The sequence below is a fragment of the Erpetoichthys calabaricus genome, chromosome 17 (genome assembly GCF_900747795.2).
Source record: "Erpetoichthys calabaricus chromosome 17, fErpCal1.3, whole genome shotgun sequence".
NCBI classification, from domain to species: domain Eukaryota; kingdom Metazoa; phylum Chordata; class Cladistia; order Polypteriformes; family Polypteridae; genus Erpetoichthys; species Erpetoichthys calabaricus.
In genome coordinates this window covers 11,295,259-11,315,447 of record NC_041410.2, presented here as the reverse complement: position 1 = coordinate 11,315,447, position 20,189 = coordinate 11,295,259, and the positions used below count along the sequence as shown (strand labels likewise).

General features: G+C 44.6%; 1 protein-coding gene across 1 annotated transcript in view; it reads right to left on the bottom strand.

Annotated features, from left to right (window-relative positions):
- The window catches only part of s1pr2 (sphingosine-1-phosphate receptor 2), a 198,794-nt gene extending 197,373 nt beyond the window's left edge, over nt 1-1,421 (bottom strand). The window contains exon 1 of the mRNA XM_028822721.2: nt 1,049-1,421. The gene's annotated coding sequence lies outside the window, so the exon portion shown is untranslated. The remainder of the gene's footprint in view (nt 1-1,048) is intronic.
- Between the last annotated feature and the right edge of the window lie 18,768 nt (nt 1,422-20,189).

Below are 20,189 nucleotides of genomic sequence, written 5' to 3'. Positions count from 1 at the left end.
TAATTGACTTCTGATTAAGAAACAACAACCTGCAGCCACTGCGGCCCTCCAGGACCGACACTGCCCAACCCTGCCCTATGGCATCGCTCCTAAGAACCACCTTGGCACCCTCATTTTTTTTTTTAATATACAGCCGTTTACTTTGCTGATGTTTGCTGAACCTCTCAATCTGACCCATCTGTGTTTGCCTGCCTCTTCACTTGTCGTCCCTTCCTGAGTTAACTCCAAAATGTCATCTACTTGGTCATCTTTCACTCGACTGCTGGTTTATCTCCCTTCTCTATGGCCACTCTTAGTGGCTGTCATGTCTGTTTGTTCCTACTTTTAACTGGCTGAATGCAGTGCGATCTCGTGGGTTGCTGATAGCCTGTGTGTAAAACGTTGCCACCATACTTCAGGTCCCCAACAGAACCCCCCCCCCCCCCCACCCCACCTGAGATCGAACTCTAGTCCTGACATCCAAGCTGACACAACAGGCTGTGATAACCGATAACAGCTGCGCTAAGGTATGGGGTGGCACGTAACAGACTCCCAACTCCAACTTCTCATTTTCCCCGAACCCGTTATTCCCTCATTTGGGGGGTCTATTAAAACAGTCAGGGGTAATTAGCGGTCTGTGTCACCAAAGCTAAGGGTTCTGAAACAAGCGGACCGGAGGTTGAATTACGCGGTGAATCGCAAATCAAAATGCAGCCAACAGATCACTCCAAGACGTAACAGGGCGGTTAACAGTCGCTAAGGTCTCGATTGATTTATTATTTATTATTTTCTCTATTTCTCTCTTAAAGGCGCGAAAGGCGATACAAAAATAGATTCTTAGGTTAATGTTACGAAGAAGACGTGCACGCCAGGACTCACTGCTCGGGCGCCGTAGTCATTCTCAAGCAAATCCAATAAAAGCCGCTGACACGCCACACAAAACAATCCAGCGGGGGTCTTAAAACAAGCCAAGTGCCTACCAGATCCACGCCGAGCTTAACCGCTACTTGCAGTGCCTCTTAACGCCGTACCATGCGAGCGCTCTTCGAGGTGACAGAACGGGACTTACCCCTGGTCTCCAGACAGCGAGCTCGTCACATTTTTCCCTCGGCGGTAGGAACTTTCATGTGTCGCCTCCGCTTCCACGGCGTCCAACTTTACTCTCCGCTCCTTTCGGTGCAGCGTCTCGGCTCCAGACTTTGACCTGTCGCTCCTTCGGTTACAAATCCTGGCTTGCTAGGATGCGGAGCCTCAATTGCTCGTACGCGTTAGGGTAACTGAAATTGGTGACCCACTCCACTCCAAATCCAAAATAAAAACCCCAAACAGACGAGAGCGCGAGTTCAGGCGATCCTCACGGTGCGAAGTTCGAGTTTAACAAAGAGCAGTTGGCGCGCAGCAGTAGCAGCGGCGGCTTTCCTCGTTGTCAGCTAGCCGGCTCCACTGCGCCTTCTCCAGCGCTCGGCACTCTCGCGCACTGCAGCCGCTCCCCCTGGAGCTTCGTCACTCTAACTCTATGAAACCGCCTTTTTTTCCGGAGGGGTTAAAGTTCTTCTTTTACGCTTCTGCTGGCTCAAAAGTGGATCCAGATGTTGGGATTCTTTGTTTGTTGTTTAGTCGCTATCCGGGGCTGAACGTGAGAGTGGAGAACAGAAATGATAAGTAATAACGTCCTTCCGTGCATAGGCTAACAGGCGATCCACTTACGCCTGGTGTTCTGGGGGTGCAGGGACACTTGATCGGCATACCCACTAGGATCACACAGAAGGTGGCGAGCTTTTAGTGACTTAACGCATTGAAACAAAGCCCGCGCACGCACGCAACGCACCGCTGTACACGCATCCGCACATGGACACTGCACTTCCAAAGGGACTTGATGATGTGCGACGGTACGAGTCCAGCAAAGATTCACGTAACTTTTACAATTCTCAGACTCGTCTGATTCAATTCAGGGGCGCGTAACTGTCTGCGGACACTCGTACACAGTCACGCACGCTCCCGTTCTCTAGACGTGCCCGGCGACTTTCAGTCGTTTAAATTGACAGGATCCGGTGACCTGAGCAGCAACTGCTGTGGGTGAACCTGACATACCCTGCTACTAAAAGTCTCGTAGTTTGACACCGGCTTAACTGCCACACACTCGCATTCATGATGACATAGACTAAGGCGCGCACACAAATAACCACTTGATTGATCGAATTGTATTGTAGTGACCACCATAACAACATATATTGTGGCTTGTTGGGACACATGAAGGGCTGGCTTTATGCACAGATGTGTAGTAACTAACGCACTGAAAGCCAGCCTGTCAAGAGGTTTGGGGATGTGGAGACGCGCTCCACTGTACACGCACATTGATACGTACCGGAACTATTTAATAATGTGCGTTCGTGCGAGTCCTTCAACATTCTCAAACTCAGCCTAATCCTGTTCAGGGTCGCGTGCATGGCGGACACGCGCACATTGTCACGCGCGCTCCCTTTCGCTGGTCCCCGCTATCAATAGAGTACAGTACACGCACACAATTAACACTTGATCGATCAATGTTTATTGTACGATGTATATTGTGGCGTAACCTTGCGAGACACGCTTCAAAGAAATTGCACTTTGTAACGAATCGTTTTCTTTCTTTCTTTCTTTCTTTCTTTCTTTCTTTCTTTCTTTCTTTCTTTCTTTCTTTCTTTCTTCCACAACACATTACTGTTGGACTCATTTCACTGATTTCCCCCTTTTTTTATTGTGTTCCTATCAGCTTTTGGAATTCACACCACCCTGCACCACCTTAATGCACTAATCACACAAAAAGCAAAAGTCAAAACTTTTTCCCATTTTCATGCTTAATTTTCCCTCCTCTTAGACACACATCTAAAAATCACCCTTTATTTCCCACGTCTCTTCCCCGAATTGCCCTTCCTTCTTCTTTATCACGCGTTTCTTTACTCACATCCCCTTCATCCATTGTTCCTTATCATCAGAGGTGATTGTAACATCAGCATTTATATCCCCACACGTAAGTGTCCGTACATTTTGTTATGTGCTATCTTCTATTTTTTTTTCCTCTGTTTGTTTCTTAACCTAATTCCGAACTAAATTTAATTTGCATTTCATGTATTTCTCTATTATTTGGTGTTTAATGTCTGATATTAGTTTGTATCGTGTTATCCTTTGCGTTCATTCCTATTATAGTTCTTTGAAGGATTGTAGATCGTTTTATTTATTTATTATTACTTGATCTTCTTGCAACTAATAATTGTTTCCTTCTCCACAGTGCTTCTGCACCTGTATTTAGCGTCACTTACTTTGTATTTTTAGTGGGACATTTCCTTTCAAAACGCCACGGTGGCGCAGTGGCAGTAAGGAGACCAGGGTTCACATCGCGTGTTCTCCCCGTGTCTGCGTGGGTTACCGGCAGGTGCTGTCGGGGCCATCTTAACGTATGGGCACTGTCCTGGGGGCCCCAGGAATATAGGGGCCCACGATGTTTCTGATGCCTATGTATGTTTCTTTACCCAGGGGATCTATGATGCTGGGTGCCCTGGTTTCCCTGGTTGAGTGAACTGGCGACATGACCTTGTGTATATTTGGTATATGTGTATGTGTTTGCCCTGCGATGGACTGGCGCCATGTCCTACATTGTGCTCTATGCTAGCTGGGATAGGCTCCAGCATATCCCCGGGACCCTGGTCTGAAAATGACATGACAAACTCCTTTTCAGATTTTCCACATCGTATAATCTCAAAATTCACTTATTTTATAACCATTAAATAACGGTCCATTAGTCTTCCATCATTTTCCACATTTCTTTTGTAACTTCACATTGTCAAAACACATGCACTTAATTTTCCTCTTCACTTCATTCCTCACTTGATCACTTTTACTTATTTTCCCAATTTCTTCTTTTACCATGCCAACCTGGCTGGTAGCACTCTTCTTCTTTCCTGCCACGCATTAGCCCTTCGTTTGCTGGTTAAATATCCCCGGGCGCTATTTATTTCTTTTATGAGAAAAAGAATCTTCTTACTCCTGGCGTCTCCTTCTCAATAAATGTAATTCATTGTCTACATTTTCCCCATATCTCCCGATGCCCGCCTTGCCGTGAATGCCATTTTCTACAGCCCGTGTTACTTGTGTACGTGCGCAATGCGACATGTTAGCAGACAGCCCATCGTTCATCCATCCATTTGTCTTTCAAACTCGCTTAATCTTGAGTTAGGATCATTGTGAAGCTGGATGCCAGGAACGACACCAGGAGAGTCTATCGCATTGTAAACACACACACACACACACACAGAGCCATTCATACATAGACCAGAGCCAATTTAACATCACCAATTAAATTCACCTGCGTGTCGTTGGACTGTGACAGGAAACCCACGCAAACACAGGGAGAACATGCAAACTCCAGGCAGGAAGGACCAGAGATGTGGACCCCAGTTTCCTTATTGTGAGGCAGCAGTACTACCATCGGGCAGTCAAACCTTTATTTAATACATAATCATAAAAAACAAACAACAACTTTCTTCAACTCGCTGCAGCAGGGTTGCGAAGGTCCGATTTTTTTCTCGGCCATACCGAGCGCAGGACAGGAAACAATCATAAACAGGCACACACGCACATACAGTGGGGCCAATTTAAGCTCACTGATAAACCTCACACGGAAGTTTCAGCAGGCATGCAGTTAACATATCAAGACAAGAGTGATGTCCGATGAAATGAAAACGAATCGGTGCACCGTGTTGACTTTTGCCTCAGCTGACAAGTACGCGATGTGACACAGGCGACATCTTCAATCCCATTATTAATAACTTCTCAAAGTCACCCACCGTGAACGTCCCCTGCCGCAGAATCACGCAGCTTCACTTGTCACCTGCACTGACGAATGCAAAGGGCGCACAATACTGTAGATAGTAGTAACTTTTCACGCCTTACTGGGCTCGCACACAAATGTGATCGCTCGTAAAGTGCACTTATTGACCACAATGAAGGACAAACTTACCGCACAAATGTACAAACAAGTCAGCTCGACACATTCTGTGTCGCTGTTGTACTGACTTGCACACGCGGTGACACACGCATACTTAATTAAGCACAGTAATCAATAGTCACTCACACTCAGCCTCACCCACCGGCTACAAGCCTTGCGATTCAGAAACACGCATACACTGTCATTGCCGATGGACGCACATGCCGGCGAACATTTTTTTTCATTCTGGCAATTTCTATTCTTATCGGTTCCGGTTTAGCATTTTTGAGACATGAGCGCACGGGCGCTCGCGTTCACTGACACGTGGACTCCTACAAGTCCACGGGTTTACCGTATCGATACAGTATGTAAAAGTGGCGTAGTGGTTTGAACTTCGGACCTCCCACTCTGAGGTTGTGGGCTCAGTTCCTGTTACCGATATCGTGGGACCACCAGCAAGCCACTTAACATGTCTGTGCTCTGATTAGAAAATGAAACGTAACCGAGTATGTCTCAGACATTGTCGCCTTGCCAAATACATAAATAATATGCTTGCCCGACCTAACTGAAATTGACCTAAACGCACTAATTCAGAGACCAGTCGAATGCAAATGTACGAGAGCAGACTTGCGCAAATGCGCACGCGCAAACTCTTCAACTAGCGTTTAGACGCGAGATCGCATCGAATTAATTATCGTTATATTAATGTTAAACGCTAAATTAAGGTTGACCCATGTTGAGTTATTCAGAGTCACGCATTAATACAGGTTCTTAACAAATGCACACGCGTGGCGCACCTACTCACCCGCTGGCACCCACCGACCCGCTCCTAAGTACGCAGCCGGATGAAACGCGTTGATATCTAACTAAGATCTAACTGAAGCCCGCCGCGCACACTCACATGTACTGTCAGTATCAGGAGGCGCAAACGCAGTGAGACTTCGTGGTAAACTCAAAGAACACCCACTCGATCTCACCCTCACTGATACCAGGAAAGTGACAATCAGAGTACACACCTGGATAAGGCCACGGGTAAACAATTCAGAGTCCCAGGCTCTGAGAAAACTCCAGAACCATTGTGGGTATAAGGCAGGAGTAGAGTGGGCACACATGCCAACACACATTCTTTTTCTCTAACATTCATAGGCTCAGCAGTTCTGTGGCAAACAAGCACTGGGATGGTGGACAGGAGGACTTGTGGCATGGAGAAGGGTTAAGCGGAGTAGTGGAAGGGATTTTATATGCGGCCATTAGGACCAGGACTGCAATGTGGCGATCAAGCCAGAAAAAGCAGGGGGAGAGGGTGGGGTATTGGGGTCCAACTGTAGAATAAAACTGGGACATTGACAAGTGGAGTTACTTCCGGACGTTTGTGTTTACTTGGGTTGAGCTAGCCATGGCAGTGGCAAACTGTCTGTCTGGTCTGTGTGTGTGTCCTCCCTCATCCCCAAAGATATGCATGTTATGTCAATTGTCATTTCTAAATGAAAGGTGTGTGCCATGATGTCCTGTATTAACAAACTTTCCCTCCTGAGACAAAGTACTATCTATCTATCTACTATCTATCTATCTATCTATCTATCTATCTGATCTATCTATCTTTTCTATCTATCTATCTATCTATCTTATAGTGCCTTTCACATCTATCTATCTATCTATCTATCTATCTATCTATCTATCTATCTATCTATCTATTATATATTGTCTTTCACATCTATCTATCTATCTATCTATCTATCTATCTATCTATCTATCTATCTATCTATCTATCTATCTATCTATCTATCTATTATATATTGTCTTTCACATCTATCTATCTAGTCTATCTATCTATCTATCTATCTATCTATCTATCTATCTATTATATATTGTCTTTCACATCTATCTATCTATCTATCTATCTATCTATCTATCTATCTATCTATCTATCTATCTATTATATATTGTCTTTCACATCTATCTATCTATCTATCTATCTATCTATCTATCTATCTATCTATCTATCTATTATATATTGTCTTTCACATCTATCTATCTATCTATCTATCTATCTATCTATCTATCTATCTATCTATTATATATTGTCTTTCACATCTATCTATCTATCTATCTATCTATCTATCTATCTATCTATCTATCTATCTTATCTATCTATTATATATTGTCTTTCACATCTATCTATCTATCTATCTATCTATCTATCTATCTATCTATCTATCTATCTATCTATCTATCTATCTATCTATCTATCGAAACAAATAAACAAAGTGTTAGAGTACCAGTGATGAACCCCCTTTGAATGCCAACAAACACATGTGAATAACAAGTTGAACTCAACATGAGTTTCAGGTTGTAGCATCTCAAGCAGCTCTGAGTCTCAAAGGAACTGAGTCCTTCCATTAAATGAGTCCTGGGTGGAAGGTACAGAAGTGACGTCACAGCTACTCTTGTCAATGGACCTCAAGTCAAGTGGCTTTATTTTCACACCGTTAATACACCATGTTGCAGCATACAGTGTCACAAAATAATGTTCCCCAGGACCGCTACGGTGCCATATATACATAAACACAGGTCAAGTGCAAGACAGGTAAAGAACTATTCACCATAATAAATTCACCATAATAAAAGTATAAGTTTTTGTGTGTCTGTCTGAATGCTATGTCTCTTGTTATTCCAACAGATGGTGCAGCACAAACATTGACACTGCTTTTATGAATCGCATACCAAATGGCTCATGACGGAGACACATGTATTGCATTTGTCATTCCAACAGATGGCACAGCACAAGTATTACCACTATCTATTATATAGTGCCTTTCACACCTATCTATCTATCTATCTATCTATCTATCTATCTATCTATCTATCTATCTATCTATCTATCTATCTATCTATCATATGGTTCCTTTCCTTATCCTGTGACAGAAGTTGGTTCACAGGGTCCTCAAAGTGTTTGATATAAGATCAGATGTGCAGGCCCTCACTTTGTTGTCTGCTCACATCTTAACCAAGCAGCGACGTTTGCTTCTCCGGTTGTTCTTCTCTTCCATTCAAGCGACAACAAAAGCACAAATCTCAAAGTCTCATCCCAGGACAGAGACACTTTCTCCTTAGTTATTCCGTTTATCCATTTTTGATGTATTTTCTTGTTTGCTTATTGTTGCATATTTTATAACAGTTTAAAAAAAGCGCAAAAATTGCTTTCCTTAAGGTCCTTTGGGAAAATGTAGTTCCCAAATAATTTAATTCTTAGTATGCTGCAAAATGCTTTGTGGCTGTCTTATTTTTACTTTGGAAGACAAAAATTCCCCCGTGCATTTTCTTTATGAATAATAAAATATCTGCACACGAGACACAGAATTTCTTTTAAAAGAAGAGTACGGCAGATGAAAGGCGAGCCTCGCGAGTGTGGACAGCCGGCTCTCTTTCATGTATGGAACGCGCTTGTCGCGATTGTCATCTGTCGTCTGACTGGAGCGGAATCTTCTAGACATCCACGTCAGATTGGAGAACCAACAAGGAGACTCAATTAAGACGGCGAGCTCCTCTGGAAAGCTGGTGGGCTTCAGTTTGTTGTTTCTAAAGCGACGGCAGGACTTGCATTTCATTACTCGATGGATTGATCACACACACACGCGCGCGCACACACACGCACACGCACGCGCATTCTTAACATCCTTAATCCATTACAGCAGCGTTCATAACATGAAGCACACATTCAGTGCCTTCACAAAGTATTCAGACTTCAGGACAAAGTGGGGATCCAGAAATAGAAACCTTAGAAATTAAAGAGGAAAAGATGAGCTCATAAAACACATTGAAGTCAAAATTAGAAGTCAAAAAACACTTGAAAGGAGAATGAGAAAAACAAAACGTCTTTTCTTTTAAAAAACGGAAGAGACGGAGCATGCAGCTCACCAGTAAACAACACGGCTCCGAAAAGACGAGGATTGTCAACATGTCGATGGCCGCACAGTTGGGCAGGACGCGCCTTCAAGTGACGTGTGGCATCATAGCGGTCAAGTACTAACGTGTGATGTCTGATTAAATCCCAACAGAATGTGTAAGTAATGTTGAAAGAACAGGGCATTACATTTATGCCGTCACATGGGGGGAACCGCGGAGTTAGCAGAGTCACCGGTGAATCCCAGCAGGAGTCGGGGGGCTCCAGGACTGAAGGGTCCGGCAGGTCCGAGGGATGCCTGCAAAGGAGAAATGCAGCCTTTTAGCGAAGCTCAATCAATAATTACATATATCTTACAGCAATCAGCAACAAGACCCCTCAAATGAAGAAGACGTCCAATCTGGCCAAAGATAAAGACAGCAGTCCCAGTAAGGCGCTATAAAAGCATACGGCTGTTGGTATAAAGGAGCCGCCATTGTGTTTTGTGACAAACTTCTGCTGAGTTATTCATTGGCTTAAAGTCCTCTCACTGTTGGTGTGTCACAGCGAGGATGTGCAGCGTTGTTCATAATGGCACTCAATTTTGTTTTCATTCTCTCCTCTTCCACGATCTCCAGGGGGTCCAGAGTGTGTCCCATAACTGAGCCCACCCTTTTAATTAGGGTGTTGATTCAGTGGTCCTCTCTTAAAGTGATGTGACCAGCCCAGCCCACCACACTGGCCATCACGGAGTTGTTCCCATGTTAAAGGAATGAGGTCTCCTAAAGAAGGAGACTCTCCTCTGCCCTATCTTATATAGTTCCTCTGTGTTCTGAGACCAGTCCAACCTGTCATTGATGTGGACCCCCAAGTACTTCTAGGAGTGGACCACCTCTACATCCTTTCCCCGAATAATGATTGTCAGGCTGTGACGGACGGCTGGAACCCTTGCCCGGCTGGGATACCCCTTTAATGGAAAGACCCAGGGAGAGACTGTGTTCAGGGCATTATCTTCCCCGGAACACTAGAGGGTAGCCCCCACCCCCCCCGGGGGTTGCTGTAGGGCCACAGGGTTGGAGCTTGGGGGGCCCACGGCCACCACCAGAGGGCGCTTGGACGTTGTAAGAGCTTGGTGACTCCCGGAAGTGCAGCTGGAAGCTGGTCAACGAGCACCTGGAGCTCTGCCAGGCACCTTATAAAAAAGGAGTCAGCATCCACTACACCGGGAGCCCGAGTCGGGTGGGAGAGGACGAAGCTTGCTGGAGGAGGAGGAGTGGCGGCAAGAAAAGGGCAAAGAGAGAAGGGCACGTGTGCTTTGTGTACTGGAGAACTGTGCTGTAAAGGTGGGAAGCTGTTCCCACGTGGAAAAATAACTGCCTGTCTGTGTCGGGTAGGGTGGCTGGTACGCCCCCTGGTGGTCCACAAGGCTCTTTAGTGCAGTGAAAGTCAATAAGCAGTTTCCTTGGTTTTGCTGATTGTTAAGTTGCCGACGATTCTCGAAGTTCTCTCCCTGACTGCTCTCCTCTGCCTCAGCCCCCTTACCAATACACCCCCCTGCCCGCCCCCCCCCCATAAGTGCAGAGTCATTTGAGAATTTCTGCAAGTGACGTGACCTGCTGTCGTATTGCTAGTCGGAGGTGTGCAGAGTGAAAAGAGAAGGTGACAGGCCTGTGCCTCGTGGTGCTTCAGTGTGGCTCACACCGCCCTTGAGTCTCACAAACTGGGGTCTGCCTGACAGACAGATAGGCCATGACATTTATATAGCACCTAGAGCATGGGAAAGGTGCTAGGGAAATAAAATGTATTATTAATAATAATAATTATTATTATTGAATTGTTTAATTAAAGTACTTTATTTTAAACCGGGGACTTGGGTCTGTGGAGTTGTGTCTGGGGTTTGGAGCTCGGTGGCTCCCCCTAGTGGTCACACCATATATGGGTGTGTATGTGTGTCCAGTAGTTAAATTATTGGTTTGTTTGGTATCCTTTTGTTTAATCTGGCTTTTGTAGTTACACAGTTATCATATTAAAATTGCTTTTTAATAATTTACACATTAGACTTCAGTTATGGCAGACTGTTAATATGCACGTATGTGTCAGTTTCACTCTCAAAGAGCCAGCAGTGTTTTAAAGAGTCAACACGGACAAAGTCAGCATTGTAATGCCATTCACTGCTTGTATACACCGCTGTGCCCACAGTACATAATGCCCTTTGTCTTCTCTCTAATGTCTTTTTTAATATTAACATATTTCCTATTCACTGCCTTTCTCCAGCTCTTTTGTTATCTTGTTTTTACAGCACTAACGCTTTATTCAAACTTTTAACGACATTTTCAGCCCATAATTGCCTCCGGGAGGACGGACTCAGACACCCAATTAATGACTCATTACAAGCACATCAAAGTCACCCGCCATTTCTGGTCTTTGTTTTTTTTTTTTGCGTGACAGAGAGCTCAGCTAAATACGCCTCACACTTTCAGTTGGTGGCTGGCATGGTGGTGTCGTTTGTTGGTGCTGCCACCACTTCACAGCTCCAAAGTTCTGGAGCTTCAGTGCAAGTTCATTTGCTGCCCCCTGTGTGGCTTTTCCTCCCACATTTTTGTTTGATTGCTGAACTGGCAAATCTGCACTGGGCCACGTCAGATACGTGTTGAGTACGGGGCATCTTCTGGGTTTTCTGCAATTTCTCCCTGGCACACAGGTTGGCACTGTTGCTTATGCCTTTCCCTCTTTTATCCTGAGTATCTCCACTGTGACTGAAGAAGGCATGCCAGACATCACCCCCTCCTTGTCACCACGTTCTACAGGGGGCAACGACGAGAGTGACCTGACCAGCTGCATCACTGTCTGGTATGAGATCTGCAGTGTCTTTGACTGTAAAGTTTTTCAACGGATGGTGCCCACATAGCAGAATACATCAGTGGGACCTCTCGGCCCTCCATGAAAGACATCTTTATTAAACATCGCATCTGCAAAGCCTACAGAATTGTGAGGGATCACTCACACCACGGTCTCTTTGTACCACTTCCACCTGGCAAAAGGTACTGTGGCATCTGAACCAATTCTGCCAGCTTCTGCAACACCTTCTACCCCTTGGCTGCCCGAACCCTGATCTCAGTGCTGCCCCCCGGCTACGGGATCTGCTTATTTATATGCAGGGCATTTGTTACACTTGTTATTGCTGTGGTTTTGTATTATTAGTTGTTATTATTTATTACTACCTAAATTATTATTGTCTATTCACTTTATTGCATTATTTATAGTACAGTACTAGCTGTGCTAACCTGTCTGAGATGGGTTCAAATCTAAATAATCAATGTGGACCTCAGCGTTGACATTTGCAGTACACCCTGCAATGCATATGTCTCTGTTATATACCATTTGGTATGGGATTTGTAAAAGCAGTGTTAATGTTTGTGCTGTGCCATCTGTTGGAAAGACAAATGCAATACATGCGTCTCTGTTATATGCCCATTGGTATGGGCTTTGTAAAACCAGTGTTAATATTTGTGCTGTGCCATCTATTGGAATACAAATGCAATACATGTGTCTCTGTTATAAGCCCATTGGTATGGGTTTTGTAAAAGCAGTGTTAATATTTGTGCTGTGTTATCTGTTGGAATGACAAAAGCAATGTATGTGTCTCTGTAATGAGCCATTTGGTATGAGATTCATAAAAGCAGTGTCAATGTTTGTGCTGCACCATCTGTTGGAATGACAGAGACATAGCAATTAGACAGTCACACAGACACTTATACTTTTATTATGGTGCATAGTTCTTTACCTGTCTTGCACTTCTCCTGTGTGTATGTATATATGGCACTGTAGCGGTCCTGGGGAACATTATTTTGTGACACTGTATGCTGCAACATGGTGTATTAATGGTGTGAAAATAAAGCCACTTGACTTGAGGCCCATCGACAAGAGTGGCTGTGATGTCACTTCTATACCTTCCACCCCAGGACTCATTTAAGAGTGGACTACACTGGAAGGACTCAGTTCCTTTGAGACTCAGAGCTGCTTGAGATGCTACAACCTGAACCTCGTGTTGAGTTATTCACATGTGTTTGTTGGCATTCAAAGGGGGTTCATCACTGGTACTCTAACACTTTATCTATCTAAGAAAGGAAACAAATATAGATAGATTTACAGTATATTTAAGGTTGAAAAAGTGGGGCCACGATGACATCACTAATGAAGGGCCACCCTCAATCTTTACAGTATATTTAGGTTGAAGAGGCGGGGCCAGCATGACATTACTGGTGAAGGGTCACCCTCAGCCTTTATAATATGTTAAGATTGAAGAGGCGGGGCCACCCTTAAACTTTACAGCATATTCAGGATGAGGAGGCGGGGCCACCATGACATCACTAATGAAGGGCCACCCTCATCCTTTATAGTATATTTAAGTTGAGGAGACGGGGCCACCCTTAAACTTTACAGTATATTCAGGATGAGGAGGCGGGGCCACCATGACATCACTGATGAAGGGCCACCCTCATCCTTTATAGTATATTAAGATTGAGGAGGCAGGGCCACCCTTAAACTTTACAGTAAATTCAGGATGAGGAGGCGGGACCACCATGACATCACCATTGAGCTCATGAGCTCTCCTAAATCCTGTTGATGTCTTTAGTAGTCTTCTGAATTTGAAAAACTAATACAATCCTATTACTTCTATAAGCAAGTGTAGGACCAAATTTGTATCACTCTGAGATTCTGGAGCGAGTGACCGCCATTTTCCTACTCTGAGATGCTTGATATATACGGACGCTGGTCTGGCTTTTGTGTTATTTTGAGGTCTGCACTCCTTTTTGATAAAACATGATATCATAATCACACTCACACACACACACACACACACATACACTCTCTGGGCCAGTTTTAGAGTCACAAAATAACAACAAAACCTGTACACAGGAGGAAAGCCCACACATTGAAGAGGAGAACACGGAGGCTTCACCACAGTAGATGGTGCCCAGGTCAAGACCAGAATGCATCAGTCTAGGGCTGTGAGGCACCACTGCCCACTGCGCCAATCTGCATATAACTATTTATGATACAGAAATGGCAAATGGTGCATTAATGAGTGTGTGCACTGGCATGAAACACTGTAAAATATGCATGAAATTAATAAGGAGTGAAAGAAAGCGGGGAAGTAAAACGATCATTAATTTTAGAATACTTCTTTGAAGCTTTCCAAGACTGACATTTAAAACGTGCATAAAACATACGAAGTAACTTCGAGGGATGTTGTGCCAAGGGGGAGGTATCTTTCGTTCAAATCTGTAGTCGCGCTTCGAAGGACAGAATGGAAATGACTGAATTCTCAGTATGCATTTGTTGCCCCTATAAAGACAGTAATTGCTCATTAAAGTTGCATTCGTTTTTAGCTGTTTTTATATTTTATGCCCGCATTTACGAGACACGCCGAGTTGATATAACATTACCAGCACGTCTAGCGGCACAGCGTTTTAATTGCCTCATATATATTCATAAGTGCCTACTTGCGGCCCCCATTAGAAGGCGTCACTTGGGTGCAGGAGGAGTCGCCGGAGAGTTTGGAAACAGAGCGGCTCCTTGTTCCTGTTTGGGTGTAACGCCAAAGCCGTTCAAGGCGAATTAGAGAAACGCGTTCTCCGCGGAGGGCCGATTGCTTTCCATTATGCGAGTCGCTCCAGGGGGGCTTTGTGTAAACGTAGGATTGCGTTGTTTGTGTGGGTGGGAGAAATTCGAGTGGACAGCTTCAAGGCATTCACATGGGGCTTGTGTCCCACTCTGCTATTCCCGACTCGGATTGCATGATGACGTTGAAAAAGTTTTACACTTCAAGGAATCTCATTCTGCTCAACTAAGCTAACCTTCTACACTACAACTGGAAAAAGATATATCTGTATAAATGACTTAAAGTGAAACACTGCATTACTTCAAATGGCAGAAAATGAAGCGAAATACAAAGAACACACACGACAAAACTGAAAGGTTTGGGGATCCACCCCGTATACTTCGTATAGAACCTATAATGGTGGGCTAGATTGGTCTTTACAGATGTGAGCTCAAAACAGTAAAGAAGGGAGAACAAAATGGCTGACGCATATATATTAGGGAGACAGGAAGTGATGTAATGGGAGAATGGTATTCTGAGAACAGGAAATGAAGTCAGAAGGAGGTGGGATCTTGTGAAGGGGAAGAGGAAGTGATATACTGTAGGTGGGCTGTCTTCTGGGGACCTGAAGTGGCTTTAGGCTGAGGGGTTCGTTGGCTGGTCTGCAGGGAAAGAAGAGAGGGAGTTAGAGGGGGGCAGCGCCAACCCCTAGACTGGCGGGAACACACACTCATTCAAGCCCATAAACTGTCTCCGAAGTGCATGTGTGTGACAATTGTCAAACCGTGGGTGGGCCGGAGCCTATTCTGGCAGCACGTGGCTCAAGACTTGAAGCAGTCCTGTCCATCACAGGCCCCACCGCCCCAATGTCCTTTACATTTTCTTCTGTCGGGAGCTGAAAAACGGCAGACCAAGGGGTAAAAATTGAAAACGGGTCATGAGGATGAACTCTGAGTCAAGAAGGGGGCATCGTCGCAGCAAAGAAAGTAAGCCTAAGAAACGTCTAAACCCAAAATGTTGACCAAAATCAAAGTCATAAGTGTGGAAACCTTTAATAAGCATTTGGAGTTGACAAACCCGGATCGTGAGCATGCTGGGTAGCCGGCTTAAATAGCATTACACCAATCATGACACTCATTGAGTGTTTGGGGTGGCTTCCTTTCCAAAAGGACACACTAAAGCAGTCCTGGGGCCAGCTTAAAGGGTGCCTGCCACCTCATCTGAACGAGTCAGATTCGGACGGTAGTTGGTGACACTCAAAGAAAGGAGCGGAAGCAAAGAAAGAAGATTCACTTGTTTATATTGTGGTTTGGTTGCTTTTGCACGTGCAGTGATTTAATTGCGCAAATAAAATCCTTTATTTGATCCCGGGACTGTGTTGGGGACTATTGTGTCTGAGGTTTGCAGAGTTCAGTGGCACCCCCTTGTGGTCACAGGGTATAAAAACATTCTGATGGTCAGTGACAGTACGTAGGTACACTGTGGCATTCAAATGGCGACAAGAAAACGTGTCCCACACCAGGACACCATCTCCACGAGCCTGTCCTGTGGACACAAGGCCCAAGTCTGACCTTTTATCTGCATGCCGCAGCACAGACTGAGGTTTGTCAGACCAGAAGGGCATAAAAGTAAAACATAAAAGCAACTTAACTTATATAGAAATGCTACAGTGACACAAAATGTCCTCAGCTGCACTAAAAACAATATGACGGTGGCATCATCTGAAGATTAGCGTTCCTCTGACATTACCATGATATCGATGTCAGCTCAACGTGACGTGTTAATAATGCATTTTGGTCAATATGACAGACTTTAGTGCCAACACATTTGCTACTTGTACCTAACAGGCCATTTTATTGTCACTTACCGCTACTGAAGTCATGAAGCAACGCAGCGTTGTGACGTTAATGGATGACAACTCTTCTCACCTCTTATAAATAAAGCTGATACAGTCATATGAGAAAGTTTGGGACCCCCTCTCAGCCTGCATAATAATTGACTCTCCTTTCAACGAAAAAGATTACAGTGGTCTGTCTTTCATTTCCTAGGAACATCTGAGCACTGCGGTGTTTTCTGAACAAAGATTTTTAGTGACGCAGTATTTAGTTGTATGAAATTAAATCAAATGTGAAAAACTGGCTGTGCACAAATGTGGGTCCCCTTGTCATTTTGCTGATTTGAATGCCTGTCACTGCTCAATGCTGATTACTTGCAACACCAAATTGGTTGGATTAGCTTGTTAAGCCTTGAACTTCATAGACAGGTGTGTCCAATCATGAGATATAAAGGTATTTAAGGTGGTCAATTACAAGTTGTGCTTCCTTCCCTTTGACTCTCCTCTGAAGAGTGACAGCATGGGATCCTCAAAGCAACTCTCCAAAGATCTGAAAACAAAGATTGTTCAGTCTCCTGGTTTAGGGGAAGGCTACAAAAAGCCATCTCAGAGGTTTAAACTATCAGTTTCAACTGTAAGGAATGGAATCAGGAAATGGAAGGCCGCAGGCACAGTTGCTGTTAAACCCAGCAGGTCTGGCAGACCAAGAAAAATACAGGAGCGGCAAATGAGCAGGATTGTGAAAATGGTGACAGACAACACACAGATCACCTCCAAAGACCTGCAAGAACATCTTGCTGCAGATGGTGTATCTGTACATCGTTCTACAATTCAGCGCAATTTGCACAAAGAACATCTGTATGGCAGGGTGATGAGAAAGAAGCCCTTTCTGCACTCACGCCACACACAGAGTCGCTTGTTGTATGCCAATGCTCATTTAGACAAGCCAGATTCATTTTGGAACAAAGTGCTTTGGACTGATGAGACAAAAATTGAGTTATTTGGTCAGAACAAAAAGCGCTTTGCATGACGGAAGAAGAACACCGCATTCCAAGAAAAACACCTGCTACCTCCTGTCAAATTTGGTGGAGGTTCCATCATGCTGTGGGGCTGTGTGGCTAGTTCAGGGACTGGGGCCCTTGTTAAAGTCGAGGGTCAGATGAATTCAACCCAAGATCAACAAATTCTTCAGGATAATGTTCAAGCATCAGTCACAAAGTTGAAGTTACGTAGGAGTTGGATATTCCAACAAGACAACGACTCAAAACACAGTTGGAAATCTACAAAGGCATTCATGCAGAGGGAGAAGTACAATGTTCTGGAATGGCCGTCACAGTCCCCTGACTTGAAGATCATCGAAAATCTATGGGATGATTTGAAGCAGGCTGTCCATCAAATTGAACTGAACTGGAGAGATTTTGTATGAAGAATGGTCAACAATACCTCCATCCAGAATCCAGACACTCATCAAAGGCTATAGGAGGACAGCGTCTAGAGGACAAAAGGAGGCTCAACTAAGTATTGATGTCATATCTCTGTTGGGATGCCCACATTTATGCACCTGTCTAATTTTGTTATGCTGTATATTGCATATTTTCTGTTAATCCAATAAACTTAATGTCACTGCTGAAATACTACTGTTTCCATAAGGCATGTCAGATATTAAAAGGAAGTTGCTACTTTGAAAGCTCAGCCAATGAGAAACAAAAATCCAAAGAATTAAGAGGGGTTTCCAAACTTCTTCATATGACTGTATTTCTGCATGTTGTGCTGCATCCCCCCCCAGCACTGATTTTTTCTTTCTCTTATTTCTTGCTTTCTTTTCAGGTTGACCTTTGGTGGTCAAATGCAGTGAGCAGCGTAAGAAAATGGATGGGCGAGTGGAGAGTTTCAATGGTTGTACCATTTGAAGAAGGGGGCTTCTCCTTTTCTGTCAAGAATGGATACCTGCATGCGTAGCAGGGGTTATACCACTTGGTGGAGGGGGCCAACTTTTACTGGATTTACTAAATGCGCTTTCATTTATTTATGAGAATTCTGAAAGGGCGTGCAGGGCAGCTCGACCAGCCAAGAATCCATCACCGGTCCACCAGGAAATAACCCGATGCTCCCGATGGCCGCTCCTTCCCTGCTGCTGTGGGCTCTTCTCTCACTCAATATATAGCGAAGGGGCGGTCTCAGCAGTGGTGATGTCATTTTAGCCACGCCTCCCTGGGAACCACCCACTACGAACAAGGAACATTAAAGCATTTCTGAAGGTAGTAAAGGCAACGCTACTTACACAGAATGACTACTTAATACATAAATAGAACAAAATGAACATCCATCCATCCATTATCCAACCCGCTATATCCTAACTACAGGGTCACGTGGGTCTGCTGGAGCCAATCCCAGCCAACACAGGGCGCAAGGCAGGGCGCTAGCCCACCACAGACAAAATGAGCAGTTAAAGAAAATTATGGAAACTAAATGTGGATTACAAGTGTCACAGAGGACAGATGGGCATCCCGGCTGGACGACGGCATGAGGTGTCAGGGGATGGACCAGGAGAAGGCCAGGAGCATATATATTAGGTGGCAGTGGTCCAGCTTGGACACACACAGGGGTTCATGGGAACTGGAGTCCGAAAGTGTAGACCAATTGGGGTCCCGGGGTGCTGCAAGAGGGCACTTTTAGGTGGGGGGGACTGCCCTGGTTCCCAAACAACCCAGAAGTACTCCCCACAAATCCAGTATAAAGGAGCCCGCTGCCTTACCTTGGGGGAATCAGAAATGGGAGGCAGCGGGCAACACTCAACTGGAAATGGACGGAGAGGAAAGAGTCACTGTTCGTATGGTTATTGGCTGTGCTTCATTGTTAAAAGATGCTTGGATGGTTAAAAAAATCTATTATTTGAACCCGTGACTGAGTTGGGTATTGTTGAGTCTGGGGTTTGGAGCTCTGTGGTGCCCCTTACTAGTTACAACATATAAAACAGGGAAGAAACACCCCATGTGGCACACATGCCAAGCTCAGGCTGTTCTGTGCTGCCCCTCCCGCCTCATCACACAATGGTAGCACATTTTAACAAAATCATTTTACGGCTAACATTCTCTCTGCCAAGCTGTATGCCCAGCACACCATTTTATAGAATCTTCATGCTTTGCTCGATATCCACTGGCAAAAATTAAAAGCAATTAAAGACCTGGCAGCAAATGCCAAAAAGGCTGAGTGGTGGAAACTGGAACATCCCTTTTATTTTTGCACTGTGGTGATCTAATGGCACCAAATGCCAGACCTTGTGGGCAAAAGTGAATATAATTAAGCAAAGAATGTTTTATGCCTGCGGTGATTACCCATTTTTGTAGATTTTGCTTAAATAAACTGCATCATTAGTGAGTATTCTGCCTGGCACAAGACGGCTAGCCGGGTCTTCATTGAGCAGGTCTATAAGCTGAAGGATTACAATGCTTATATGAAACAAAAGTGAGCCCCGCCAAGTAGCGTGTCAAGTTGAAACTGCCAGTTGAGAACATGCCAGCACTGACACAGTGCCCGGAGCTGCCAGTCTTGTGGCGGCTGGCACCAGCTAAAGAAAGTATGCCAACATGTGTAAACAGACTGTGGCTGAGCTGTTGTGTAACTGACAAGTTCTGATGGCGGTCTGCTGGCTGGCAGGTGTAGCAAGTCGGGCTACTGCTGCCCCCACTGGTTTGACAAGGTACTGCAAGCAGCAATGGTACTATAAGGAGGGCAATGCCCAGTTTAAAACAGGTTTAAAAAATTAATTATATATTTAACACAATAATTCACAATTATGATGCATAATTAAAGTAAGATGTTTCATGACGAAATCACAAGTGAATGGGAATTCTGCAACTCGTGATGACTTATTTGCGAATGAAATGAACGAGAATCATTAGGCCGGGTCTTGGGTTTTAACTCC